Raw genomic sequence first — 25,621 nt, 5'->3', positions numbered from 1 at the left:
GTATAATTGCTTTACAATGGTGTGTTAGTTTCTGCTTTATAACAAAGTAAATCAGTTATACATATATCCCCATATTTAGATGTATTCTTATTCAAGTTAGGGATTATCCCTACTAGTTAATATTTCTCTAGAGGTTTTAACCAAAGCTGAAATATTTGAATTGGAAAGGGAGATTCAAAATATTTGGTATTTGAAAGTAGTAGAGAGTTTTTATAAGAACAATAAAAGTAATACAGTAGAATAAGAGATATACTTCTCATTGTCAACAAAAACTATATGGTATAGTTTAAACAATTTAACAAAAATTGTTTAAGACCTCTGTAGAAAAAACTATGAAAAGTTATGGGACATAGGAACCCAGAATAAATGGAGATATATTTCATTTTGCTAAATGGGAAAAGTAAATATTTTAAAGATGTCAGTTGTACTCAATTTAATATACAGATTCAGTGAAATTCCAGTCAGATTACTAAAGGGCAGTTTTAAATGAGACTTGACCACTGAGCCTTAGTTCATATGAAAAATTGAGGAATATCCAAGATAATTATAAATAAGACAAAAGGAAGGAAGAGGGGGAGGGGCGAGTCACTTTTACAAAAGGCAAAAGACAGAGTTTCATCAGATGGAGCTGGAGCCACCGGACGTCCATAGGACAAAAAAAAAAAAAAAATAGTGACCTAAAAAATAGTGACCTATACTTCACAGCTTAAACAAAACCTAAGTCAAAATCTGCCATTCTATTTAAGGCTTTTAGAGAAAAACAGGAGAAAATCTGGGGACGTATGGTTGGGCAAAGAGTTCTTAGACTTGCCATGAAAAGCACAGCCCATAAAAAGAGAAATTGATAAATTGGACTTCATCAAAATTAAGAAGTTTTTGCTTTGCAAAACACTCATTAAGAGGATAAAAAGACAAGCTACACACTGGTAGAAAAATTTTGCAAGCTAAATATTTGATAAATGACAAGTGTCTATAATGTATAAAGAAAGAACAGAACAGTATAAAAACAATCCAATTAGAAAATAGTTAAAAGATATTAACAGGCATTTCAATGAAAAGGATTTACAGATAAATACAAATAAATACACGAGACGATGTCCAACAATATTAGCTATTAGGGAAATGCAAATTAAAGCCATGAAGAGCTATTTCTACTCACCTATCGATATGGCTAGAATAAAATAGTGACATCACCAAATGCTGATGAGGGTGCAGAGAAACTGGGTCCCTCAGGCACTGCTGGTGGGAATCTGGAAACTAGTTGGTAGTTTCTTAAAAAGCTGCGCGTGTAACTACCGTATCTACTAGCATTTGCTCTCCGGGGCGTTTATCCCAGAGCAATGAAGACTTACGTTCACACAAAAACCTATACACGAATATTTATCGCAGTTTTATTCATAAGAGCCCAAACCTGGAAAGAACCCAGATGTCCTTCAGTGGATGTGGGGCGTCCATACCACAGAATATTCCTCAGCATCAAATAGGAGGAAACCACTGATGCCTGCAATGACCTGGTTAAATCTCCAGAGAATTATATTGAGGGGAAAAAAAGCAATCACAAAAATTTTCATATAATGTATATGTACTATATAGCATATAGCATATCGGATATACGTACTTGAATGTACTAAATTGCACATATGCTATATAGTACATATATATTACATATATAACATATACGTATTATATATGCAATATGTAACATTCTGTATATGTTATATATTATATATAATGTTTCCATATGATTTCATTTATATGATGCTCTTGAAATGACAAAATTATAGAGAAAGTACAACATATTAGTGGCTGCCAGAGGATAAAATGGGGTGGTCCTTGGCGTGATAGAACGTTCTGTATGTGGACTGCATCACATCCTGGTTGTAATATTGTACTGTAGTTTTGCCAGACGTTACCATTGGGGGAAACCGGGTACAAGGTATTCAATACCTGGGATCGCTTACAACTGCATGTGAATCTGCAGTTATCTCAAAACAAAAATTTTAATTAAAAAAAAAAGTCTAGTCCTTAAGGGACTTGGAGCATAAAGCTTCTGGAGCAGTCAGTCTGGAGCCATCGAGGTGTAGGGTGGCTTTCTCTGCCCGGAGGGGTTAAATATTTTCCTTAGAATTATTAGAACACCCACTAGCTGTTGAGGTGTTGCTGAAGAGGAGAGGGTGAACGTTGTACAGCTCGCTGGTGGGTTGGCACAAACATCTCATTTCTAGGAAATCTGAAAATTCAGAGGGTGAGGGACATCAGCCAGCATCAGCGCAGGGCCCCGGGTCCAGGAACCAGAGCACTGGGTGACGATTGCTGCTGGAGACGCCGGGGCCGCCTTGGAGAGCTCCTGGAAGCTGCAGAGGGTGTATCGAAACCCGTCAATGCTTCTTGCACCAGCATGGGGTCAGAGGTGCCTGAGAAACAGCCTGGAGACCTGCAGGGTCCTTGAAGGAGGCCCAGCTGGGACCTGGGAGGTTTTGCTGCTGGGGACCAGCCGTCCCTGCAGAGACGAACATGACTGGATGGCCTAGCCGCCCGTGCCGGCACTGCGTGGCCCTCAGGTGATGGGCTTCCCTGGAAGTGACGGGAAGGAACTTCCTGCCCCTGGTGGGACTGGGGCATGCCGGGACATAGAAATTAAGTTCCATTATTAAAAAATTATTTTCCTATATGGGTGTTTAATGCACATTTAGTGCCTTCTATAGATGAACAGGAAAAAAAACATGTTCACCATGGCCCGAGCCTGAATGTGGCTGAATTACAAGGCACGTAGAATGCTTTCCATTTCCTGGGTCAGAGCGAGGCGGTGTGTTTTGTCCTGGCTGTCGCTGTTTTTCTACAGCTCTTACTTTGGTTCCAGATTTCTCACAGACACACAGGTCCTCACGAGCCCAAAGAGGCTGCTCTGCACCACAGCTCAGAACACAGGGCAGAGGGGCCTCTTTTCACCACCCAGTAATCTACCATAAATTCTCTGACCTGGGACACCCTTGAGAAGAAACTGCTTTGGAGGAAAACTCTAGAAGGATAGGAAGTCTCCCAGCCTGAGGGGCACCACTGCTAAATTGGCCCAGGTGCTAAGGGGACACGGAAACCTTATCTTTGCTCTGCCTGAACCTCAGCATATCCAGAAGACTCAGAAGCTAACAGGCCCGAGGGGGCTCAGCAGACCCTGAGGGGCACTGTTTCCTGATCTCATCCAGCCCCTGTGGCCTGGTTCGCGGCTGTGAACCCACATCTTAACTTGTGTTTGTTTTCATCGTACTATAAGGCGAGGTTGGTGAGGATTCTCCACCACTGGAGGCCTGGGCCTCCCCAAACAAGCAATTAAGGACAGGACTGTTTTTTGTCTGGCTTCCATTATTTCTCACACCTTCTTGATAGTTCTTTAAGGGTAAGACGTATCTGACAGCTTTGTGGGAAAAAGCATGGCCGTCTGAGACCAAGACTTCTCAAAATCTAATGCACCTGCGACCTCTCCCAAGGGGAGACACCCACCCTCCCTCCAGCACGAGTCCCCCTTCACCAATGTGGAGCCTCTGGCGATGGATTTCTGAAGACTTTTCCTGATTTTCTCACAAGACCTTGCTGTTCAGCTTACTATCCTGCTTGAATTCTTGTGTCAACTGCTAACAGAGAAATACATTTTAGTGTCATGGACCAGTGAACTCACTGTTAAATTCTGATTGAGGGAAAAGAAGATTTTGTGTTTTAGTTTGAGTTTTCTGCAGAGCTTTCTCTTATTTGCAAATAGAGTGACTTTTTGAAAAGTAAACTCCTAAACTAGAGATAAAGCTTAATGTAAGGTTAACTAAGACAAACAACCAGCAGAATGGGTCCATTTAAAGTGACTGTAAGAGAAATCAGAGAGATTTTCTTTTTAATACAGTGAGCTTTAAGAAATAATTTATAATTGGTATTGCAAGGGCTTTCTACTTCTGAAATGCAACCTGCTCCATTAATCCTGCGTACGTCTATATTTTATTGACTGAACCTCATCACTTCCAAGATGTGCAGTCATGGGATTGCGCTGCCGTCAGCTTCTTTGGTCTTCCTTGGAGGAGGAGTAATTATGAAACATGGAAACCGCCTCTGCTGGATGGGATTCTTCTGAAGAAAGAGGTGAAGAAGCAGCAGCTGTAGCGAATGAAGTAGTAACTTAATGAGACGGTGTCTAACAACTGGTTTAGAAGTGAACATTCTTGAGAGGAGAAGTAGCTCCAATCCCGATAGGAATCCCCCAATTAGTAACTTAAACCGAGGGGCGCAGTTAATTACCGTGTATTAGTAGAACAATGAGGTAATTCATCTTTAAGTTCTGAACTTGCTTCCCTGCAATATTAGGGAAGAATGTGCCTTATCCCTTCCTTGTGTGTTTTTATAGGAACAAGTTATGACTGATCTTGAACAGAAAATCCACCTCCATCAGAAAACCAAGATTCCTTCTCTTGCTGAACATATCGGATTTCTGACAACTAATCCCTTCTTCAAGAGAGAAAATATTTTCATAATACAACCTGCAAGAAGTATTCAAGGTGTATAAACTTGTTCATATAAACCAGAACAAAGTTATCTTTCATCAATGGTTGTGGTAGCTCTATTACACATTTAAAATATATGTATCGTGCTTAGACCATATTTACCTATCTAATTATATAGGTTGTAAACAACTTTTTTTATCCCAAATAATTTTTTTCTTTCTTTCTTTCTTTTTTTAAATTTTTATTGGAGTGTAGTTGATTTACAATGTTGAGTTAGTTTCAGGTGTACAGCAAAGTGAATCAGTTACACATATACATATATCCACTCTTTTTTTTTTTAGATTCTTTTCCCATATGGCCATATAGGCCATTACAGAGTATTGAGTAGAGTTCCCTGCGCTACAGAGGGAACTTATTAGTTATCTATTTTATATATAGTAGTATTAGTGTGTATATGTCAATCCCAATCTCCCAATCTATCCCTTCCCCCCTTATCCCCCGTAAACAATTTTTAAAATAGTAGTTTCCATGATTCAAGTTGTACACTTCATTTTATTCAAAGAGGGCAGAAGAATAAATTAATCTGAGGAATGAAAGACCCCTGGATTATCCAGTAATCCAGAGAAGCTGAGAAATTTGGACATGTCATTTCGGACTGAAAATGAATCTTTAATCCAAATGAAGAGTGTTTCATTTCTAGGGAAATAAAAACAAAAACAGGGCACAGGTAAATCGGCTTATTTATTTTGTCCAGATCTCATGATTGCCCTGGGACAGCTCAGTTTAATTATCACGTCATTTGTTTATTTGTTGCTCGGGTCGCGTAAACCTTCATTCACAGGCACTCCCTGAACCCTTTGGGGCTCGGTGATGTGTGACACACAGGACAGTAGCAGACTGAGAGCGGGCAGGTCGGACAGAACAGACTGTTGAGTGCGTCTCTAGGGGCAGCACAGGGAGGACTTTGGAAACAGGAAAGACCAGGGCTCACCAGTCTAGAAGGCTGGGGAGGGAGGGCTCAGAGGAAATGGGGCTTGAGGACAGATGGGTGGGATTGCTTACCATTTGAAGCTGAAGCATTTATCGAGTTTCGTGTGAAAGATGCGTCTTGGCGTAAATCTGAAGACCTTTATGTGAACAGAGTAGTTTGACGACTGACCAGCCCAAAGCCCTTGATGGGGGGCTGGGCCACGTGCTGTTAGGGCTGTGCCCTCCACACCCAGCATCTGCTCAGACCTGGCTGCACACACGGCGCCTGCTGCCGAAGTGATTCAGACATGAACCAAAGCAATGCCCGTCTCGGTGCTTCTGCAAAACATACCTGTTTAGGTAACACATACTTTCAGTTACCAATAACATGTCTAACAATTGAATATGAGACGTTGATAAATAACCGTGATGGTGGCTATTCATGCGTGAAAAAACAGATGCTTTGAAAAATCGTAGTTTTGAATTTTGCTTTGCATTTTGTTTGTGATTTACTAGATTTGTTTCAACTAAACATGTCTGCAGGCTGTTTTATATCTCTTCAAATGCAAGTTAGATTTTGACATATCCAGTTTTATCACTAATTTTAGGCGAATATATATGTACTTACTTTCTAGAATTGCCTGAACGCCATTTTTAAGCCTAAAGTTCTTTTACGCCTTTATATAATCCTTTTCATGAATGTGTTATCTATTTGTATCGTAATTGTTATCTTAACTCTTACCTTGCTAAGTAGAAAACAATTCAGAATTTCTCCTATCCTGTGCAAAACAGTTCAGTAGTTCCTCTTTTTATGTTTTCTTTTTATATTTCCCCTTTCCCTCCAGTATTACCATCTGCTTGTTTTCTCCCTGTTCCCAGTGGTACCCGCAGGGAAGTTTCCATCCACATTCTCTGCTGATGTATGCGCGGCTGTGTTTATTTCTGGTGCTGTTGTCTTTCCCCATGTGTTAGGGACTTGGTCGGTTACACCGACTCCGGGTTCAGGTTTCCTGCTCACAGCGTTTACTCACAGCTACTTCAAACTTTTCTTAAGATGAGAGCTTAAATTACCAAATACAGATTCTTTCCCACTACAGATTGAAGAGCGGAAGAGAAGAGAGTGTAAAGGGAGAGAGAGCTGCTGTGTTAAAAAATGTCCAACTACTTTTTTTTAAATTAGTTTTTATTGGAATGTAGTTGATTTACAGTGTTGTGTTAGTTTCTGCTGGGCAGCAAAGTGAATCAGTTACACGTATACATAAAATCCACTCTTTTTAAAATTCTGTTGCCATATAGGTCGTTACAGAGTATTGAGGACAGTTCCCTGTGCTAAGCAGTAGGTTCTTATTAGTTATCTGTTTTACGTGTAGTAGTGTGTATATGTCAATCCCAATCTCCCAATTTATCCCTCCCCCCGCTTTCCCCCTCAGTGGATGGACCTAGAGATTGTCATACTGAGTGAAATAAGTTAGACAGAGAAAGACAAATATCATATGATACCGCTTATATGTGGAATCTACAAAAATGGTGCAAGTGAACCTATTTACAAAACAGAGATAGAGTCACAGACGTAGAAAACCGACTACTTTTAAAACCCGGTAGCAGGACAGCCTCTTGCAGACTTGGCGTCCCCCTGGCAGTGGTTCCTCCGGGCATTTTCCTAGCCTTGTGGCCTGGTTTACAATTGCACTGGCTTCTCTTGGAGCCCCTCGTGGATACTGAGGCTTACGTGGATCTGTACATTGCGAGTCTGGACCTTTCCTTGTAAGTCACAGAGTTTGCCTAAGTGACCGGGAGGACCTGGTCCTCTAGAGTCGATGTTTGGTTGCAGTGAAGGTCTGGCCCGGGAGCTTCAGCAGGTGGATGGCTCATCCTGCCCCTGACCATTGATGAAATTTGATCATGGGAGAAGACCTTTCTTCTCAAACCAGCTGTTAGTCGGCCCCCATCCTGAAGCGTAAGGATGGATCACCCTGGTAACTGCATCCTCCCTGGTGTAACTGCCGACGTTATTCGAATTCACGGGCACCTAATCCTCTTCAGATTCAACAGACATAACTGTTCCCATAGGTGTCACCGACACTTGGAGATACGGTCAGTGAGGCTTGGTTGGCCACTTCTGGAGCTTCCAGCCAGGCCTTTGTTGCAGACATAGGCTGTGGATGAACACGGTTTCCTTATCACTCAGGTGACCCCGTGTTTTATAAGGAAAATAATTTCCTGAAGCACAAAAGCCAATGAAAATTATTTTTACTTTAGGAATTTTATCACGTCTCTATGAGAAGGAAACATTGCAGGTATGATCCCCACTTTACTGATCAAGGAAACCGAGGCCTATGCTTTAAGGAGATGACTCAGCTTGGTACAAAGAACCACAACACAATTTGGGGCAATGGAGAGAGAGCTACGGGTCTGATGTTTTATTTTGAGTGAACTAGAGAGGTCAGACCGCACAGTAAATCTCAGTTCCAGGTGCCAAATTAATAGAAGTGGATGCATGGCACTGAATTTGCAAAATGAGAACAGGAAATTGACACAGAAAGTGAAAGATCACATAACTTATAAACCCAATAAGGAGATGCGAGATGCAAGAGAGAAATCACCAGGACGGTCCAAGGGGTGGTGATGAATATGCATGGCCACCCGCTGACGCGGACACTTTGCGTTAGGTGTTGCTGGCCTTGCGGCAGGTTAGAAGTATGGCTGGGAGTGGGGAGTGGAGGGCAGGCTACAGCAGTGTTTTTAAAAATGAAGGAAAATGGCCCCAAATGTGAGATACTGGAATTAGTAGTTTTCGTCTTAGAGGATTTCTTTTCAGCCGTAGCTCTCAAAAAGTCAAAGGACAGAGGAGAGAGGCAGCGAGAGAGATCTTTCTCTTTTTTTGTCTCCGTGCTGTATCTTTTTTATATACATTTTGAGGGCAAAATGTGGCACCCCAGATACCGCAAGGGCCAGGTATTGCGGATACAGTAGCGTTTACATGGACCCCACCTATTATGCAATTGATGCTTCTCCTGACACAAGTTACTTACAAAATGGGATCAAATCTTAGGATATTCAAGCAGATTTTCAAGTCTTGCTTTGCTCAACAAACACCAGTTTCAAAGTCTGCCATCTTCCTGGAGCAGATTCAGGACCCAGAGCAACGACCAGGACGCGGCCCCTGCCCTCACGGGTCCACCGCCTAGTGTGAGTGGGTGGCACCTGGCTAAAGGCACAGCCCTGCACGGAATCCCAGCCTGACTCTGTGCCAGGAACTGATGGAGTCAGGAAGACCTCCAGAGACGGCCGCAGCTGGCCCGGTCCCCGTGGCGCTGGCTCCTGCCCTCGGGGTGCCGGGGGACCCTGGCGCCCAGTCTCTGGCCATCTTCCCTTTTTGGCCATCCACCCGTCTGCCCCTGAAGCTTGAGTGCTCCCAGGAACCATCATTTTCAATTCTATTGACAAGTGGAACTCGCATCTCAGCCCTGCCGTCACCCGTGGTCTGCAGACTCAGTCCCGCCAGCTCACATTCCCTTCCAGGTGCGCGCAGGTAACAAACTGAGCACGTGCCAAACTGACTCTCTTGTGTTTTACTCCCAAACTTGTTTCTCACTCTGTCTTCCCAAGTTCACACCGTTCACACTGTGAAAACTCACTTGACTCTTGTTGCTTCGAGTGTCTTAAACAGGCTGCTTCTGACCACGCCCATGTCACCGTCAGGACCGCCCTAGCTCCACTGCCTCTCTGCCTTTTGTGTAAAACACCTCAGCAGCCTCTTAAAGGCCTCCCCGCCCCTTAGATTCAGTTCTCTACCTGCTGATCTGAAGGACATTTTTGTCAAATGCAAATCAAGTTCCTCCACCTTGTGGCACACAGCCTCCGAAGGCTGTGCACACCGCAGGCCTGCGTCCCCATGCTTTCCTGTGGCCCACAAGGCAGAGGTGCACGCCCCCCGGCCTTGTGTCCTATACTTGAGAGTTTGCAAAGCTCCGAAGATCTGTGTCCTCGTGTGCTCCTTCTAGCAACTCTGAATTGTGGGTGTTATTGTTATTTCACTATAGAAAACTGAAACAAATACTCAGAACGTTGAGTGATTTTCCCCCAATCTCAAAGCTGGTGAAATTTGGATATGATCTTTATAAAAAAACTGGTTGGTTAAACGTCTAGCCAGAGCTCTTTCTGTTGGGTGGGACGCACACAGGGTACGGTGACGACAAAGGCTGTACGAACTCCTGACCTCAGAAAAGCGTGACAGGAAAAATACTGATTTAAACCTTGATAGGAAGATGGCTTTCCCCACCTGGAGACCAGGGTTTATTTCATACCCGCAGGGCACTGAGAGCTGGCCTTGCCCGCCTTCACGCCCGATATTGTGATCTCGTGGAAAGGGCTTACGTACGCTCTGTCTTCCCCAGGAATCAGCTGCGACACCCACACTGGCATGGGCTTTGGGAAGAGACAGGAAACTGCTGGCTGCGGGAATTTTTCTTTGCTTCCAAACATCCTGCTGTCTCTGTGCGTACCTGTCAATAACTTCTCTTCCACCCTGGTGTCATCGTCCGTACCAGGATCCGATCCACCTCCCTGGAGGAATTTACCGAAGCAGCTGCCAGCCTGGACCTGCAGCGGGTTGGCCCAGAGTCTCCCGTGTCCGTAAATTTCTAGAAAACAAGCAAGGAGAGGGCAAACGCATGCTATGCTTTAGTCCACGGCGAGTTTGCTTTTCGGCTCTGACGTGAGCTCAGCTCCTCGCATGGGGGCCTCCATCCCCGAGCATCCTCTTCCCACCCGTGCACCGGCCGGGCCCCCAGGAGTATGCGGGGCATGGCGCAGCCCCGCCTGTTGCCCCTGCCTGTGGCCAGGGCTCCAGGCTCTGTTCTCCCACACCCTCAGCTCTAATGAGGGAAACTTCCGAGGCTGAGAGTCCATCTGCATTGTCTATACATTTTGGGAGGTGCTTCCCCGGGGACCAGCTGGGGGCGGCCAGCGGAGGCCGCGTGCCTGCATGGAGGTGACACGCGCAGCGTCCTGAGGGACCTCACAGCTCCACGGGCCCGACTGCTCAGCTCACGTGTCTTATTCGCTGGAAATCCTTACCCCGGAGTGAAACAAGTAGCAACTGGATGAAAACCACTGTTTCATGGAACCCACCTCCCCTTTGGGATGTGACCTTATAAACGAAATGAGAAAAGTTTATTTTGATTATGCTAAGAAAGAAGCCAATTTCTTTTAGTTTGCCCAAATGTCCAGGGATATGACACGTTATATGCTAATATGGGCACTTAATCCTTGTCTACAAAATGCCAAACACCTGGATGAGAGGAGCAATTCAGTCAAAAACAGATATTTCCAAATAGCTGGATGTTTGAGCTAAAGTAAGTCAAATAGCCAACTTTTTTTTTTACTATCAACATGTTTTTCAGACTTAAATTACATGCGTTGTACTTACTTGTGAGCTCTGACCATCAAAGCCTTTTTGAAAAATCTGAAAAATGAAGATGTGGCTGTGAAACCCAGCAGGAGCAGCTCTGCGTGAGGTCAGGCTCCCGGTCGGCTCCCGGGCTGGGAGGACAGAGTAGCCAGGGAGGTGTGAGCGGCCTTCCAGCGGGTGCTGGATTACCCCTCCCGGTTCACTGGAACTCAGAAAGTGGCCTGACTTTATCTCATTTAATCAGCGAGGAAAAAGCATCTACAAAGACAGCCAAGTGGATGCCCAGAGGCTCAGGGGAATGAAAGGCTTTGTTGTCCCAGAGATGGCGTTATCCTCTGTCACATGTACTAATTAATATGCAGGGAAAAGGCAGCACTCCAGTTGTCAAGAGGGGTTGTTATAAACAAGCTAGCCGCTGTGCCAAGTGAGTTACAGTGGACAGAAATGCATGGTGCACGGTCCATGACTAACATTCATGGCATGGTGTCTCATTACATCATAAAATTTTATTGTATGGTTATTAATAGTTATATAAACTAAAACAGACATTTGACCTGACTTGTACACAGATTTGAAAAAGTAAAGAAACAAATCAGTTATTCTGATAGCGTTTGATCAAGAAGCACAGATTTTATTGCCATCACATTGAAAGTTGATTTTTTGTTTTTGCTCAACTGCGAATTTTATTCTTTGTCTGTTTTAGGAAATGGATCAAAGCATCCATGAGAGCCAGTTGCTGGTGCACTTTTTAAATCTGATATGTTAACTGTTCCCGTTCGTTTAATTGGCTGGTGGGGCAAGAAAAATAATGTGATAAAACTTTTTCTAATTTTGTTCCTTTATTGTTTTAGTCCTATCTGTACACTGTGAGCAACTTTATAGTGATAGGTAACATACTTTTGTAAAAAAAAAATATATATATATATATATATTTTAAATTGTAGCTAAGCATCTCTAAGAAGTATTATTTATATATGCTATGTACTGAAATGAGCGACCTGAATATTTCGTCTTTGGGATTTTACGGGCATCCTTGACGTCCTGGCGCTTTCTCCCGTGGCGGGCTGGCTTTGGGGGCCAAGGCTGGTCATTCCCCGGCACGAGGGGGGTGGAGCATGGGGCTGGCCAGCTGGGAGCCGCAGCCGTGGACTTTGGGCCAAAGAGGGAGACAGCTGAGCCCCTAGTGGCCTTCGGGTGCCCGCTTCCGTCCGGAAAGGAAGATCTATCCTGGCACCCCTTCCGGCTTGACCTCGGGCAGCCACCGCAGCCGCCCCAGCCTCCGAAGCGCCGCCAGGCCCCGGGAACCCTTGGGGGAGCCCACACTGAGCCTGCGCCCCTCTTCACACGCACCGTCGGCTCTTATTTTCAAAGCACATCCCGCTGCTGAGATGCACGGGCCCCAGCCTCCAGCCCGGCAGGTGCGCCGCTGGACCGGTCAGGGTCAGGGTCAGGGTCAGGGTCAGGGTGGAGGGCTCCCGGGGCTGGCTGGCCCTGCCCTGGCGGAGAAGGTCGCTGATGCGAGTTCCTGGGCGTGCGGGAAGCCTCTCTCCTCCGGCGTGGGAAGACGTGCGGAGGCCCCCCAGACGGAAGCGGATCCCCGCGCCGTGTGCTGAGTCTCACTTCCCAGTGTTGAGGGACATCGTCCGTTGCTGACGGTCTTCTTTCCCTTCACCAAGTCTTTAAGTTTCGGGAGAATCCTAGGAACCCACACTTGATGGGACTCGCCCATTACATGCTACAGATTAGGAATTTTATCAATTTCGCAAAAAGTGCCCTCAGGAAAATGAGGATTAAAAAGAAATCTAAAGGTGAAGTCAAGTTCACAAAAACATGCGTGTGAAAAATGTACGGCTGGGCCTATTGTGTAAGACAAAGTGCATTTCAACGTGAAATTCCCGGAGGAGGCGTGGTGTCAGAAACTTGGTGCCCCGTGTGCACCTCCGGGGACCAATCAGAGTAGAGGTGAATTGTCAGGGAGAAAAAGACAAGTTAACTGTAATGGTAGAAAACGTCAGCTCAAGGAAGAAGGCAAACTGAAGGACCTTCCGTTTCGAAAGATTCCCTTTGTCCCCTGGAAGGCCAACAGTGTGGCTCCTTGGGAAAAGGAAACCCCCCAGAGAACCAAATATTCTATTAGCTGAACCTCCAGCAAGGCACTCTCCTTCTCTGAGTGCGTATGGTGGGAGAAGGCAAACCATCTTTCCTTGGAAGGGCCTTCCGGAATTGCCTTTGCTTTTATGAATCTGGGCTCGGGCTGGGGCGGAGGTGACTAGAGCAGTTGTTGTTCTCAGCTTTTCTGCATGGAGCTCTCCTGGAATAAAGCTGTGTGCACGCCGATGAAAGCAACTGCAAAGGCATTCAATGCAGGCAGTTTCAAGCGCAGGCTGCGTGGCTTTGCAACAGCCCGGCCCATCCCATCCTCATGTGCCAACCTTTCGGTCACCCCGTTGCTGGCGGAACAGGAGTGCGGATGAGACCGTCACTGCGTGTGGGGCGTCCGAAGACCACCTTCTCTGCTGGCTGGGGCCAAAGCGGCAATAACTGTAGTCACTCTTTTACTGCCTAAGGGTTCTATGTAAGCAAACGCAAGCCATGGGTCTTGAAAGGGGAATTGTTTTCTCAGCCCCTTCCCCAGAACCGCCCTGGACCACTTATTATTACGCTTTTCCGCCCAGATTTCACAGGTTTGGGTAGTTGGGTCCTTGCTGTTCACCAGTTGGCACGAGGGAAGCGCCCTTTTTGCCTTGTAGTGTGGTCTCTCCGATGACAGTTTTGGTAGCAAGGTAGAAAATGAACATGTAGTAACAAATAATAAAAGCACATCTCTCGAGTTCATTTGCAGCCTAAGGATGAGCTTATGAAAGGTTAAACTGCCAAGTTCATGGCAATGCATGTGATGCCTGGACCCCGTCCAATGTACCTGGAGCAGCTGTCAGCCTAATTAAGCCAGATGTGCCTTCAACGTAAACGGACCTCCCAAGAGGAATGAGAACAGATTTCAGGTTCTAGCAAAGGACAAAACGGGGGGGTGGGAGGTAAGGATGTAGGAGAGGCAGGGCTACAGCCAAAGAACATTCCTCGTGTGATGTCATTCTTACCTGGCAGGGTCCCAGCTTGTAAGTGTCACCTTGATTGAACTCAGTTGAAACAGTCCTACAGGAGGCTGGAAAAAGCGACTTATTTTAAGTGAAGTCTGAGTTCATTTTCACATTTAATCAAATGAAGATATTTGCTAAACTCTTTCATTTTTTGACACGTGCCCACATACGTGCACACGCGTGCACACACACAACCTCAGCCTGCCTTTAGATCCTCAGTTATTTTAAAAAAATGACATTTAAGCTGTGCCAACTCTGACAGCTCTTCCAGTAAGTGTGCAAAGCAGAAGCCGAGGAAGGCCATCAACAGGCCGCCAGCTCTCTCAGGTTCTGCGATTCCCAGATCGGGAGGCACATCAGGCAGGCTTTCTGCAGCCCTATTACTATTTAAAGCAAACATTCTGCAAACCATGAAATGTAAGGTACACATAGTGGGTGTTACGTAAAAAACACTCTAGCTTCCAGGCAGTTTTTTCCATTCATGCTGTAAAGTGTCGTATCTCCAAAACAGAAGTGTTTGAGCAGCCGACCTTTAAGCTCAGCCAGGAAAACGCTGCTCAGAAAATTCTCCTTCGTGTCGCTGCCTTTAGTGACTACATCGATGACACCAGCTCTCAGCTGCTACGTCTCGAAGAAAACGATGAGAAACATGCTGCCTTTAGTGACTATCGCTGACACCAGCTCTCAGCTGCTACGTCTCGAAGAAAACGATGAGAGACACCCAGAGCCTTTTGGGCACTCGATGGCTGCGTCCTAATTCATTTACAGAAAAACGTCATTGCCTTTTCTTCAGCGCCGTGAAGTACAATTTATTTAGCAAACACATATGCAGCATTTACTCCGTACCAGGCACAGCCTTAAACACTTTATAAATGATGTTGAATAGTGTCTCCACCAAATGTGACCTTATGTGAGAAATAGGATTTTTGCAGATATAATTAGTTAAGATGAGGTCATACTGGATTAAGTGGTCCTCAGTTCAGTAACTGGTGTCCTTCTGGAAGAGATGCACTGAGACAGAGACACGCGGGGAAGAGGGCCACGTGACAGTGGAGGGATGCAGCTACAAGCTGAGGATCTGCCACCCAAGAGCATGGAACAGATCCTCCCTAGGACCCCCTTGGGGAAGGTCAGACTCTGGCCTTCAGCACCGTGAGAGAATACATTTCTGTGGTTTTAAGCCACCTAATTTGTGGTACTTACTTACGGCAGCCCCGAGACACTAACATAGATTCTGGTACCGGGAAGTAGGATACTGCTGTAACAAACAGCTAAAAATGTGGAATTGGTCTTGAGATTGGGTAGTGGGTAGAGGCTGGAAGGGTTTTGACGTGCAAGGTAGAGAGAAACGCAGATTGCCCTAAAGAGACCACTGGGTAGAAATACGGACATTACAGGTAGTTCTGGTGAGGGCTCAGACAGATGTGGGGAGCACAGGACAGAAATCTTCTGATGTTTTAGATAACTCCTGGATCCTCCTGAACAGATGTTGGTACAAATATGAGTGTTAAACATGCTTCTGGTGACGTCTCCGAAGGAGAATCTGAGGGAAACAGGAGGAAAGGCTGTCCTGGTTTTCAGGAGGCAGAAACCTCGCTTGATTTAAGATCTTAGCCATGAGTCCTGTGTCCTTTACTACTGATGATTATAGAAATGACCAGACAGCAGAAATTTGAGCTAAATACTACATCATGATAAAATTTTGTGCAGAGAGCTTATTCTTCTTCAAATTTCCAATCCTTCCCCCAAATTACGAAAGAAAGAAAAACCAATTTTGATGTTCCATGTAAATAAATGTTAAGTTATTAAATGGGAAAGGAAAGCAGAGATCTGACTTTATATGACATTGCTGGGTCTTATAGTTTTAGAGTTGGAAGAAATTTTAGAAATCACCTAGACTCTCCCCTTGATGCCATCCCCAAGAAATCACTGAACATCTTTAGTGCTTTATGCTTTTCTACTTCCTGCATTAATTTACCCACCACAGTATTGCTCCAATTATTAAAAAGTTCTTCTTCATATAAATCTGAAGTCAATCCTGCTCACCGTTTGACCCTGAGCCTCTCGTCTTCCTAAAGACCAAGAATGCCTCTTATGCTTCCATGTCAGAGATGTCCCAATACTGGAAAATTTGTCCCTTGACATGTACTAGCTTCTTTTTGGTCCTGTGAACTATTCCACGCAAACATGGTTTAAGAGTCATTCACTGTCCTAGGGACACTATATACTATCTTGTCATTGATGTTGCCCTTGAGAGAGGTTTAAAAAGGACACCAAAATCAAGGTGAGTCCTGACCACAACAGAATAAAGCAGGCTCAGCACTTCTCTCGTCCTGGCATTCAACTTCTACTTTTTCATACTAAAACCACATTTTACTAAGCCAGCTATATCACATGGTTGCCTTAAAATAGAGCTTCAAGCACCTGAATTCATTCAATGACATTTGCATAAATTCTCAAAGTGATAAGACCAGTTATACCAAAGAGAAACGTTTAATACTATGTGAACACGCGTTAGGTAAAATATAACATGGAAAATATTTTCCTATTTATATATTTTATGTGTTCATCACTGATGGAATAGAACTATCTTTACACTCAGAAATCTTTTGGAATGTGAAATAAAGGGCACGAAGTTTCTTCCATATGTCTGTAAAGAATATAAAGTTTTAAACATAGATAAATAGAGCAGTATGGGATTAGTATATTTTGACTGAAAACTGCATATTTGACATTGATAAAAATGGCATGAAATGTATTTGAAACATGCAAAGATTACACATCTGACTTTGTAGATGGTCCAAAATTTACCATGTGAAAAGTGAACAAACAAACAGGCTGAACTTCATTTTTCATAGCAGTTCTGGTGACCTAATGAGGTGATCACAGGAAGCTATTGCATTTGAGGTAAGCCGTGTGTCTTACTAAAAGTTAGTGTCTAACCCCAAATATAACGACGTCTGTAAAAGACAAGGATGTTTTGCTGCTGGTTGACTCTGACCAACACTTCTGGGTGATTCAGAGAGTAGCTGATTTAGAGAGTAGCTGATTTAGAGAGTAGTAGAGGATTGCACTTACTCTTGTCTAATGAAATGGTGTAGAAGCTTTAGCTCCTTGGAATTAAAGACGGTAACCTATTAACAACAGTAATGGATGCAAGAAGTACACATTTTTATTTATCAAATGTGCCTTGACACTTCTGCTTCCATTTATTATGAAGGAGCTTGCAGCAGACCAATACTCCAGCTTGAGGACAAACAGGAAAACTGGATGAAACCATTTGAGTACACTGGAGAGCTGTCAGGGCGATGAGAAATGGAAGGATCAAGGTCCTGGAGAGAAGGAGACCTCTGAGGTACATAAGACCTTCCCCAGAGTCACTGTTGTCTGGGCATTTTTCAATTTGACCAGAGGCGAGAACCAAAGCTGCAGGCAGAGAAATGCTTCTGTAAGGCACCAACAGAGCATCTGGCAGTTCCGGAGGACTGGAGACAAAGAAACTGGAGTTTGGGACTTCAAAACAGCTGGGATGTGAGAAGCTAAATTCCCAGTGACAGAAGAGACCTAGAGATGTATTATAGTTTATGTTTTTTTGCCTAGAGGCATTTACTGAATTCTTAAGAAGATAAGAGGCTCAGCGTAAAGCCACTGAAAAACATCATAGAATTTCCTGAAAACGTCTGGAGATAAAAACAATGGTATTCAAGCACCGTGAAGCAGAAAGGTTCTGTTAGACACTCCAGGCCTTGAGGTGGGCCAGCTGGGGAGAAAGGTTCTAGGAATAAGTGAAGGATGGAGATGGAGCCTGCAGTAACACCCAACCCAGCTCACAGTCGTCTTGGTCCTAAATTAGATGAAAATGATGCACCCTGACTGAATCTCACCACCAGAGGGTATATTGTAACCTTTCTGGAGGAGGATAACAATCTTCCTTAGATTAGGTAGAATCTAATTCTCAATAAGAAATTAACAGTCACACCAAAAAAGCTGAAAAGGGTAAAAAATAGTGTTAGCTTACAAATAACCCAATTAATGAAAGTATGATAAACAGATCTTAAACAACCATGATTAACATGTTCAAGAACGGAGATGACACGATGTAGAATTCACAAAATAATAGTAAAAATCCTATAATTGGAAAATGTAAAATTGGAATTCAGAAGTCAAAAGACAGGCTTCCCAGCCGCGTAGCACAGGCAGATCAGCTCGGTGCTTTGTGACCACCTAGAGGGGTGGGATAGGGAGGGTGGGAGGGAGGGAGACGCAAGAGGGAAGAGATATGGGAACATATGTATATCTATAACTGATTCACTTTGTTACACAGCAGAAACTAACACACCATTGTAAAGCAATTATACTGCAATAAAGATGTTAAAAAAAAAAAAAAAAAAAAGACAGGCTTCCCAACAGCGAGAGCAGAGCAGAAGAGACTGACTGAACTAGAAAATAAGCTAGCAAACATTTTCAAGACTAAAAGACAGGTGTAAAATAGAAAGAAAAAAGTAAAAAGGATATAGGTTATGGTGAACAAAAATCAAAATAATTCTTTTCATCTAGAGCTGCTTTAAACTAAACCTAAATGGGAGCCATTCAGAAAGATCAAAGTCCCTCTAGATGGAGACGTGGAAATGCAAAAAAGAATGAAGAGTAACAAAAAGTAGAAACATATGAGAAAATACAAACATGGTAAAACAATAAAAATGTCACCTATCATCTAGTATGATGACTTAAAGTATATAAAACACTAAGATGTATGATAACATTAGGGTGAGAAGAAGCTATATGTAATTTTTAAAAGTTCCCAGGAATAAAGAGTTGTGTGGGAAGCAAAGTACCTATTACACATTAGTATATTATAACCAATGTATATGCAGTATTTGTTATAATAAAATAAATTATAACTAAATATACATCAGTAAAATTTCTGATTATATTGTTCTAAAATAAATTTAAAAATCAGGTTTTAATCTTTGTGGTAATCAATACAAATGGTAAAAATAATGCAAGGCAGTATTCGAAAAAATTATCAGTTAATCCAAAAGAAGATAAGAAGAATGAATAGAAACAAAGAACACATGGGGAAAATATGAATCAAACAGTAAAACGTGAGCTATAGACCCAAATATATCAGTAAATGTAAATGGCCTAAATTCTTCAATTAAAAAACAAAGACTACCAGTCTGGACAGAAAAGCAACTACACGTTACTTACATAGCCTTAAGTCCTTCAGTTGAAGGGTACACACCCTATATGTAACGTTAAAGGAAAAATAAGAGAATGGATAGAAAACATAGTAGACAAACATTATTTTAAAAAAACTAGTATAGCTAAATAAAATCAGTAAATGCAGGTGATACAGCGAGATGATAATAAGCAAATAAAAAGATTTCTTCATTAACCGTGACCTAATGCACACCAGACTTCAATGAGATAACCCTACCTACCAGAATTAACAAACAGACCAAATAAAACAAAACCTGAAGTAGTATGCAAGGAAGTGAAGGAACTGAAGTTCTCATTCACAGCTGGGGAGAGCATAAACTGATAAAACCACTTTAGAAAACCGGGTGGCATTGTCCAGTAAAGCTAAACATTCTTCACCTGGAATTGCACACCTAGGCATATATCCAAAGAAAGGTGTACCTGTGTGTGAACTTCCCCTGAGGAAAGTTCATCAAAGTGTTATTTGCCCCAAATGGGAAACGATCCCAAATTTTCATCAACAATGGAATAAAGGAAAGAATATTTTTATATTCAGACAAGTTAATACTATATGGCGACGGGAACAAATACATTACAACTAACAGCGATAGCACGGAAGAATCCCAAAAGCATAATATTAACTGAGAGAAGCAGACACATAAGAGGGCATTCTATACGATTTCCATTTATACAAAGTTTAAAAACAAAGAAAATTAATCTATGGTGTTAGAAGTTTCAACAGTGTTTACCCTCGTGGGTGGTGTGAGAAGTTACCATGGTGGTTATCCCTGGGAGAGTCTTCCCCCACGTTTCCGTGATTCCCACTACAAGAAAAGGACAGTTTGCTGTAACAGAGAATTCAGCTGCTATGAAAACAGGCTTGGCAAAACGTGGAAAGGCTCTTGGAAACATGTAAGCCCTTGGTTCCTGGGCTTTTGCAGTGCAGACGCACCCCTGTCTTTCTTGAGGCTTCGGTGTTCAGCATATCCTTAGATCTGTTATCCGACCAGTTCTCGTATTTGCGTTACTTGCTTTAAGATAGTTTTCGGTCCCATGCGAGTGAGTGAATCTCAGGTAGTAACCATGGTTGCCGGGAGACAGCATCTGGGGGGGAATGCTGTCCATTGCGGGGCAGCCGTGCCGTGTCCAGGGAATGGTGTGCCACACGGACTGGCCATCAGAACCCTCACTGGAAATTCTCTTCCAGCTGTTGGGATGGGTGTTGTGTTTTCAAGCACCACGAGGTGAAAGGAGGGTATGAAGCTGGCTGAAGTGTGGTCAGAGAATAGCAGCTGGGGCAGTCAGGGAGGAGAGGTGGGCAAGGCTCTGGAACCCTCGTCTGAGCACCCGAACTCAACCAATCGAGTCAGCCCCAGACTCTACGTGCAGTGAAGGAACGTCAGCTTGTGTGATCCTGCCAATGACACCTTTGCTCTAGCTGCCTCAATTCTAAGCTGAAAGTTGTTCAACTTCCTAGAGATGTTAACAGTGAGCATTTAAAAAGATCACTTATGCATTTTCTTAACCAAATATGAGTACCTCCTAAGTGATAGGCCACGTGCCCGGGGGAGATACTTGTTGACGTTACCTTGGGAAAACGATATGGGACCAAAAGGGGCAGAGGGAAGAGACTGCAAGACGAAAAACCGGTAGGTGCTCGATTTCACCGCTTCACTAATTTTCTAATCATGGCGCTGGTCATATTTTTGTATCATATGTGGTGGAAGGTTCCCATCCCCCCAACCAAGTATCAAATGAAAAGCTAGGGTTACAATTGCAGTCCAGTTGTTACTTTACTAAGTGCAGCTGTTTTCTGTTATTTGATAGCAATGACCAATCACTGAAGCATTTTCAGCTATGTGGAGTGTGTGTATGTGCGTGTGTGTGTGTAAACCTGCCCCCGCCCCACGCAGCCCGGCCATAAGAACTCGGGGCAATTATTTCTTTGTTGAATATTCTTGTTGATTTTACCTAATGGCCTCTGAAGTTATTGTTGGAAACAATTTAAGAAAACAAAGTAAAGAATTTCAATGAATCCTAAATTATGGTGCCGGAAAATGTCTTAAGCGCGCCCAGTTCAGTTCCACTCAAGGTAAAACAACTTCAGCTAAAATAAGAATGGCAGATTCAGAAAGAATCAAGACAAAATTCAATCCGTGAGTCTCATGGAAAGATTTGATTCACCGATTTCCCTATTCTCCACTTAGAACTTGTACTTCGTACATTAGAACTGGTATTCGTAGTTAAAAGCAATCGGTTAAAATCAGTATCTACAACAAAAATTATGACCTGGTTTCATGGACTAAAAAGCCTCCGCTGCCATTTCCTGATTGGAGATTTCTCTCTCTGCCTCTGTCTGTAGAGATGGAGTTGGAGATACAGAGAGAACCAACCCTCAGTTACCCGAGTAACCATTCAGTTACCTAAATACATCAGGTTTATCTTGAAACATCTTAAAATACTTATGCATCTAATAGTGAAAGAATCATAGGCACATAGAATGCAATAACCAGTTGATGTTGTGATAGTGGAGAAATGCTTAAATAAATAGCTTAAGCTTAGGAGTTCTTTGGAATCAAAACCCCATGCCATAGGAGAACAGAGACATAAATGTTCCTTTAGGTTGGCTTTAGCTCCCTAGGTATGTAATCCAATATTCCTTCTCAAAGCCCAACAATAACTATATATTTATTTAAGCTCTTACCAATGTAGATGAGTTAGTGATGCTGATCTCTTGAGTTGGCAACAAGATGTTTAACAAAATTATGTGATTAGAAGGAATTCTAAGAGAAGATCTTATCCATCTCCCAGTCTTGAAATAATACTATTTCAAAAAAAAATAAATCCAGAAAAAATGCCAACAGTGAGTTATTTGACAGCAGATTTTGTTTGTTCATCTCTGAAAACCAAGTACCCAGAACAGTATCTGTCCTCAGTAAATGTTTGTAGAATGAATGAGTGCCGAAAAAAGTATGTGCTGGAAGGAGGATTTAATTAAACTCGATGTAATTAAAATCCATATTCTCTCTGTTTTTCACTGGAATCTGTGATTGCCTGCATGTACATATTTTAACAACCCTTTCCATTTAATTTAGTCTTTCAGAGTCTGGCTCTTGCTTTAATAATAATAGTCCTAGAAAAAAAGGTTTTTTTTGAAGAAGAAGATTTTAAAATATCTGAGCTTTAAACTCCCAGTTTTGAGCTATTATTTTTATAGTTCTAGATTTAATATAAAGATTCTGGAAAAACATTTGTTTAAGAATCTTGATTCCTTTCCCACCCAAGGACAAATATACAAAGTAAAGGTCCTGTTTCTTGTTCTTTTTTCCTTTATGGTAAGTGCCTTTGTGTCTTCTCTAAGATACTGTTTCTACCCAGAGCTCCAGGAGAGGTTAAATAGTTCTTCTGAGGTTCTGATTTCTTCTGCAGAATATTTTCTTTTTGTATTCCAACAGAGAGTGGCTTTTACAATTTCTCTGTTACGGCATGATGGATAATTTTCCAAATTTATTCTCAGAGAAGTTTTTTCCCCTCTACTCTTTTGATGATCTTCTCTGTTCTCTCATTAATATCCTAGAGATTTTCTCAAATTACACAGACAAAATAAAATGCAGCCACCAGCTCACTAGACAATCATGTGAGAACTGTGCTGACTCTTCTGTGTTATACACTCTATTGTTTCACATGTTCTTTTACACGTGCTTTTAAAATTACAGCTCTTTAGTACCTGTGTGTGTGTCCTTGAAAAGTCTTAAAATTTAAGGGATTATTTCTTACTAGGGCTTAAGTTCCAAGGGCTTAGCAAACTTCCAGAGATCACTATAAAAAGATGTACGACAGACTAAAATTGCTGGTCTGTGGTCTAGAAGTAAGCCTGCTGCAAGAGCGTCAGCCATCTCCTTAAATTTTCCCCTCAGTTGGATTGCCGTGGCAGTTGGATACTCTGTAAACTCTATTTTTAGTTCCTTTATGAGATCAGCACTCTTACTGTACGCTCATGCAGTTTATTTTCCTTTGTAAATCTTTAGTCCTCTGTCTTCCTTTTCTAATTTCTCGAGTTTAATTAGTGATCTTTCTTTAATAAGTAATGTTCTTTCACTCACTCCCTTCTATTATTGCAGGTCTTTTAGGGAAATTTACGATTCAGGCAATCTTGGGGGAGGGATGGAGTGGGAGGCTGGGGTGAGCAGATGTAAACTTTTATATATAGAATGAATAAACAACAAGGTCCTACTGTGTGGCACAGAGAACTATCTTCAATATCCTATGATAAACCATAATGGCAAAGAATATAAAAAAAAGAATTAATATATATATATAACTGAATCGCTTTGCTATACAGCAGAAATTAACACAACACTGTAAATCGACTGTACTTCAATTAAAAAAGTATTGATTAAAAAAGATCCAGGAGATCTTCTGCACCAACAGTTGTACTGAAGCTGCTTTTACCAAGACCATTAATTACTTATTTGATAATAAATGCAAAAGACTCTTTTTAAGTGTAATATTTCAGTTAACGTATTGTTTGCATAAGTGAAATCAACACCTGAAGTTTACAGTTAACTGTACTTTTACAAATGAATGCATCCCAATCAGGACATGGAACTTTTCATCACCTCCGAGAATTGCCTGGTGCCCCTTTTATGATCAGGCCCCCTCCCTGGAGGCAATCATCCTTCTGATTTCAGTGGCCATAGATTATTTTTGTCTATTCTTGAGTTTCATATAAATGAATCCTACAGGAGGTACACTTCTCTGCCTGGCTTGTTTCATGTGTCATAATATTTTTTGAAATTCGACCACATTGTTCTTTTTATCAGTAGTGTGTTTTTTTCCCTTTTTTATTGCTGAATATTCCATTATATAAAAATACTGGAATTTACCTTATCCTCAAGGAGAGGAAGCATAACTCCTCACTCCTTAGTGTGCGCTGTGCAGAGTGACTGCCTTTTAAAGGGTCAAGTGTGAAAAAGGGGAATAAAAGAGTAACTCTGCAGTGGAGAAACCTGACAACCTGACCTCAGCCAGGTGATCAAGGTCAGTGTCAACAGTGATAAATCATGTTGACAGTGTGTATGTTGATCGGGGGCAATGAGATAGCACTTTACTTATGCGATCTTCCTCCCCCAAACCTATAACTGCTGCCTCATTTTGAGAAAAGCATCAGATGAATTCCAGCAGAAGGACAGCCTACAAAATATCTCATCTTAAAGCGGTCAAGGTCATCAAAAACAAGGAAAGACTGAAAAACTATCACAACTCAGAGAAACCACAGGAGCTGTAATGACTCCATGTACTATAGTGTCCCAGATGGGTCCTGAACGGAAGAACGTTAGGTAAAAATTAAGAAGATCTTAACAAACTATGAAGTTTCTAAAACATATAATGCTATATTTGTTCCTTCGTTGTAACATATGGGCTATACCAATGTAAGATGCAATAGGGGAAAGTGGGTGCTGGGTATATGAGAATTCACTTCACCATCTTCTCAAATTTTCTATAAATCTAGCTCTGTTCTAAGAATAAAATCAATTCTTTAAAAGTAAATTTAACCCCCCCCCAATTTGATTACTGAAATTGTTGCTGAAATTTGAGGTTGTTTCCAGATTTTTAGCTAAGAGAAATAAAGCTCCTACCAACATTATTATACGTGATTTTTTGGGTGAACCCTTGCTGGCCTGATAAAATGAGTTTGGGAGTGTTCTCCTCCTCTTTGAAAGAGTTTAAGAAGAGTAGCTGTTGGTTCTTATTTGATGTTTGGGAGAATTCACCTGTGAAGCCATCTGGTCCTGGGTTTTCCTTTGTTGGAAGGTTTTTGTCTGTTGTCTTTGTTTCCGTTTTGTTGGAAGGTCTTTTGAGGATTGATTCAATCTCCTTGTTTGTTATTGGTCTATTTAGGCTATCTCTTCTTGATTCCGTCTTGATAGGTTGTACGTTTCTAGAAGTTTATCCATTTCTTCTGGGTTATCTAATTTGTTGGCTCATAATTGTTCATAATAGTCCTTTATGATTCTTTTTATTTCTGTCATATGTTGTAATGTCTGCTCTTTCATTTCTGATTTTATTTGTTTTCTTTTTTTCTTAGTCTAGCTGTTTATCAACTTTATCTTTAAAAAATCTGTTTTGTTGATTTTTCTATTGTTTTTCTATTCTCTATTTCTTTTTATTTATGCTCTGATATTTATTATAGTCCTCCTTCTGTTAACTTTGGGATTAGTTTGTTCTTTTTTTATACAAATTTATTTATTTTACTTATTCATTTTTGGCTGTGTTGGGTCTTCGTCGCTGTGCGCAGGCTTTTCTCTAGTTGTGCTGAGCAGGGGCTACTCTTCGTCATGGTGCGCGGGCTTCTCATTGCAGTGGCCTCTCTTGCGGTGGAGCGTGGACTCTAGGCACGTGGGCTTCAGTAGTGGTGGCACGTGGGCTCGGTAGTTGTGGCTCACAGGCTCTAGAGC

The 25,621-nt window shown here is 42.4% G+C and overlaps 1 long non-coding RNA gene across 1 annotated transcript in view; it reads left to right on the top strand.

The window, feature by feature from the left end:
* LOC132413872 (uncharacterized) overlaps positions 1–25,621 on the top strand; it is a 186,071-nt gene that overhangs the window by 134,678 nt on the left and 25,772 nt on the right. The window lies entirely within an intron of this gene.

The sequence above is a fragment of the Delphinus delphis genome, chromosome 18, assembly GCF_949987515.2.
Source record: "Delphinus delphis chromosome 18, mDelDel1.2, whole genome shotgun sequence".
NCBI lineage: Eukaryota > Metazoa > Chordata > Mammalia > Artiodactyla > Delphinidae > Delphinus > Delphinus delphis.
Note: the sequence above shows the minus strand (reverse complement) of the source record. Positions and strands in the feature narration are given on the sequence as shown.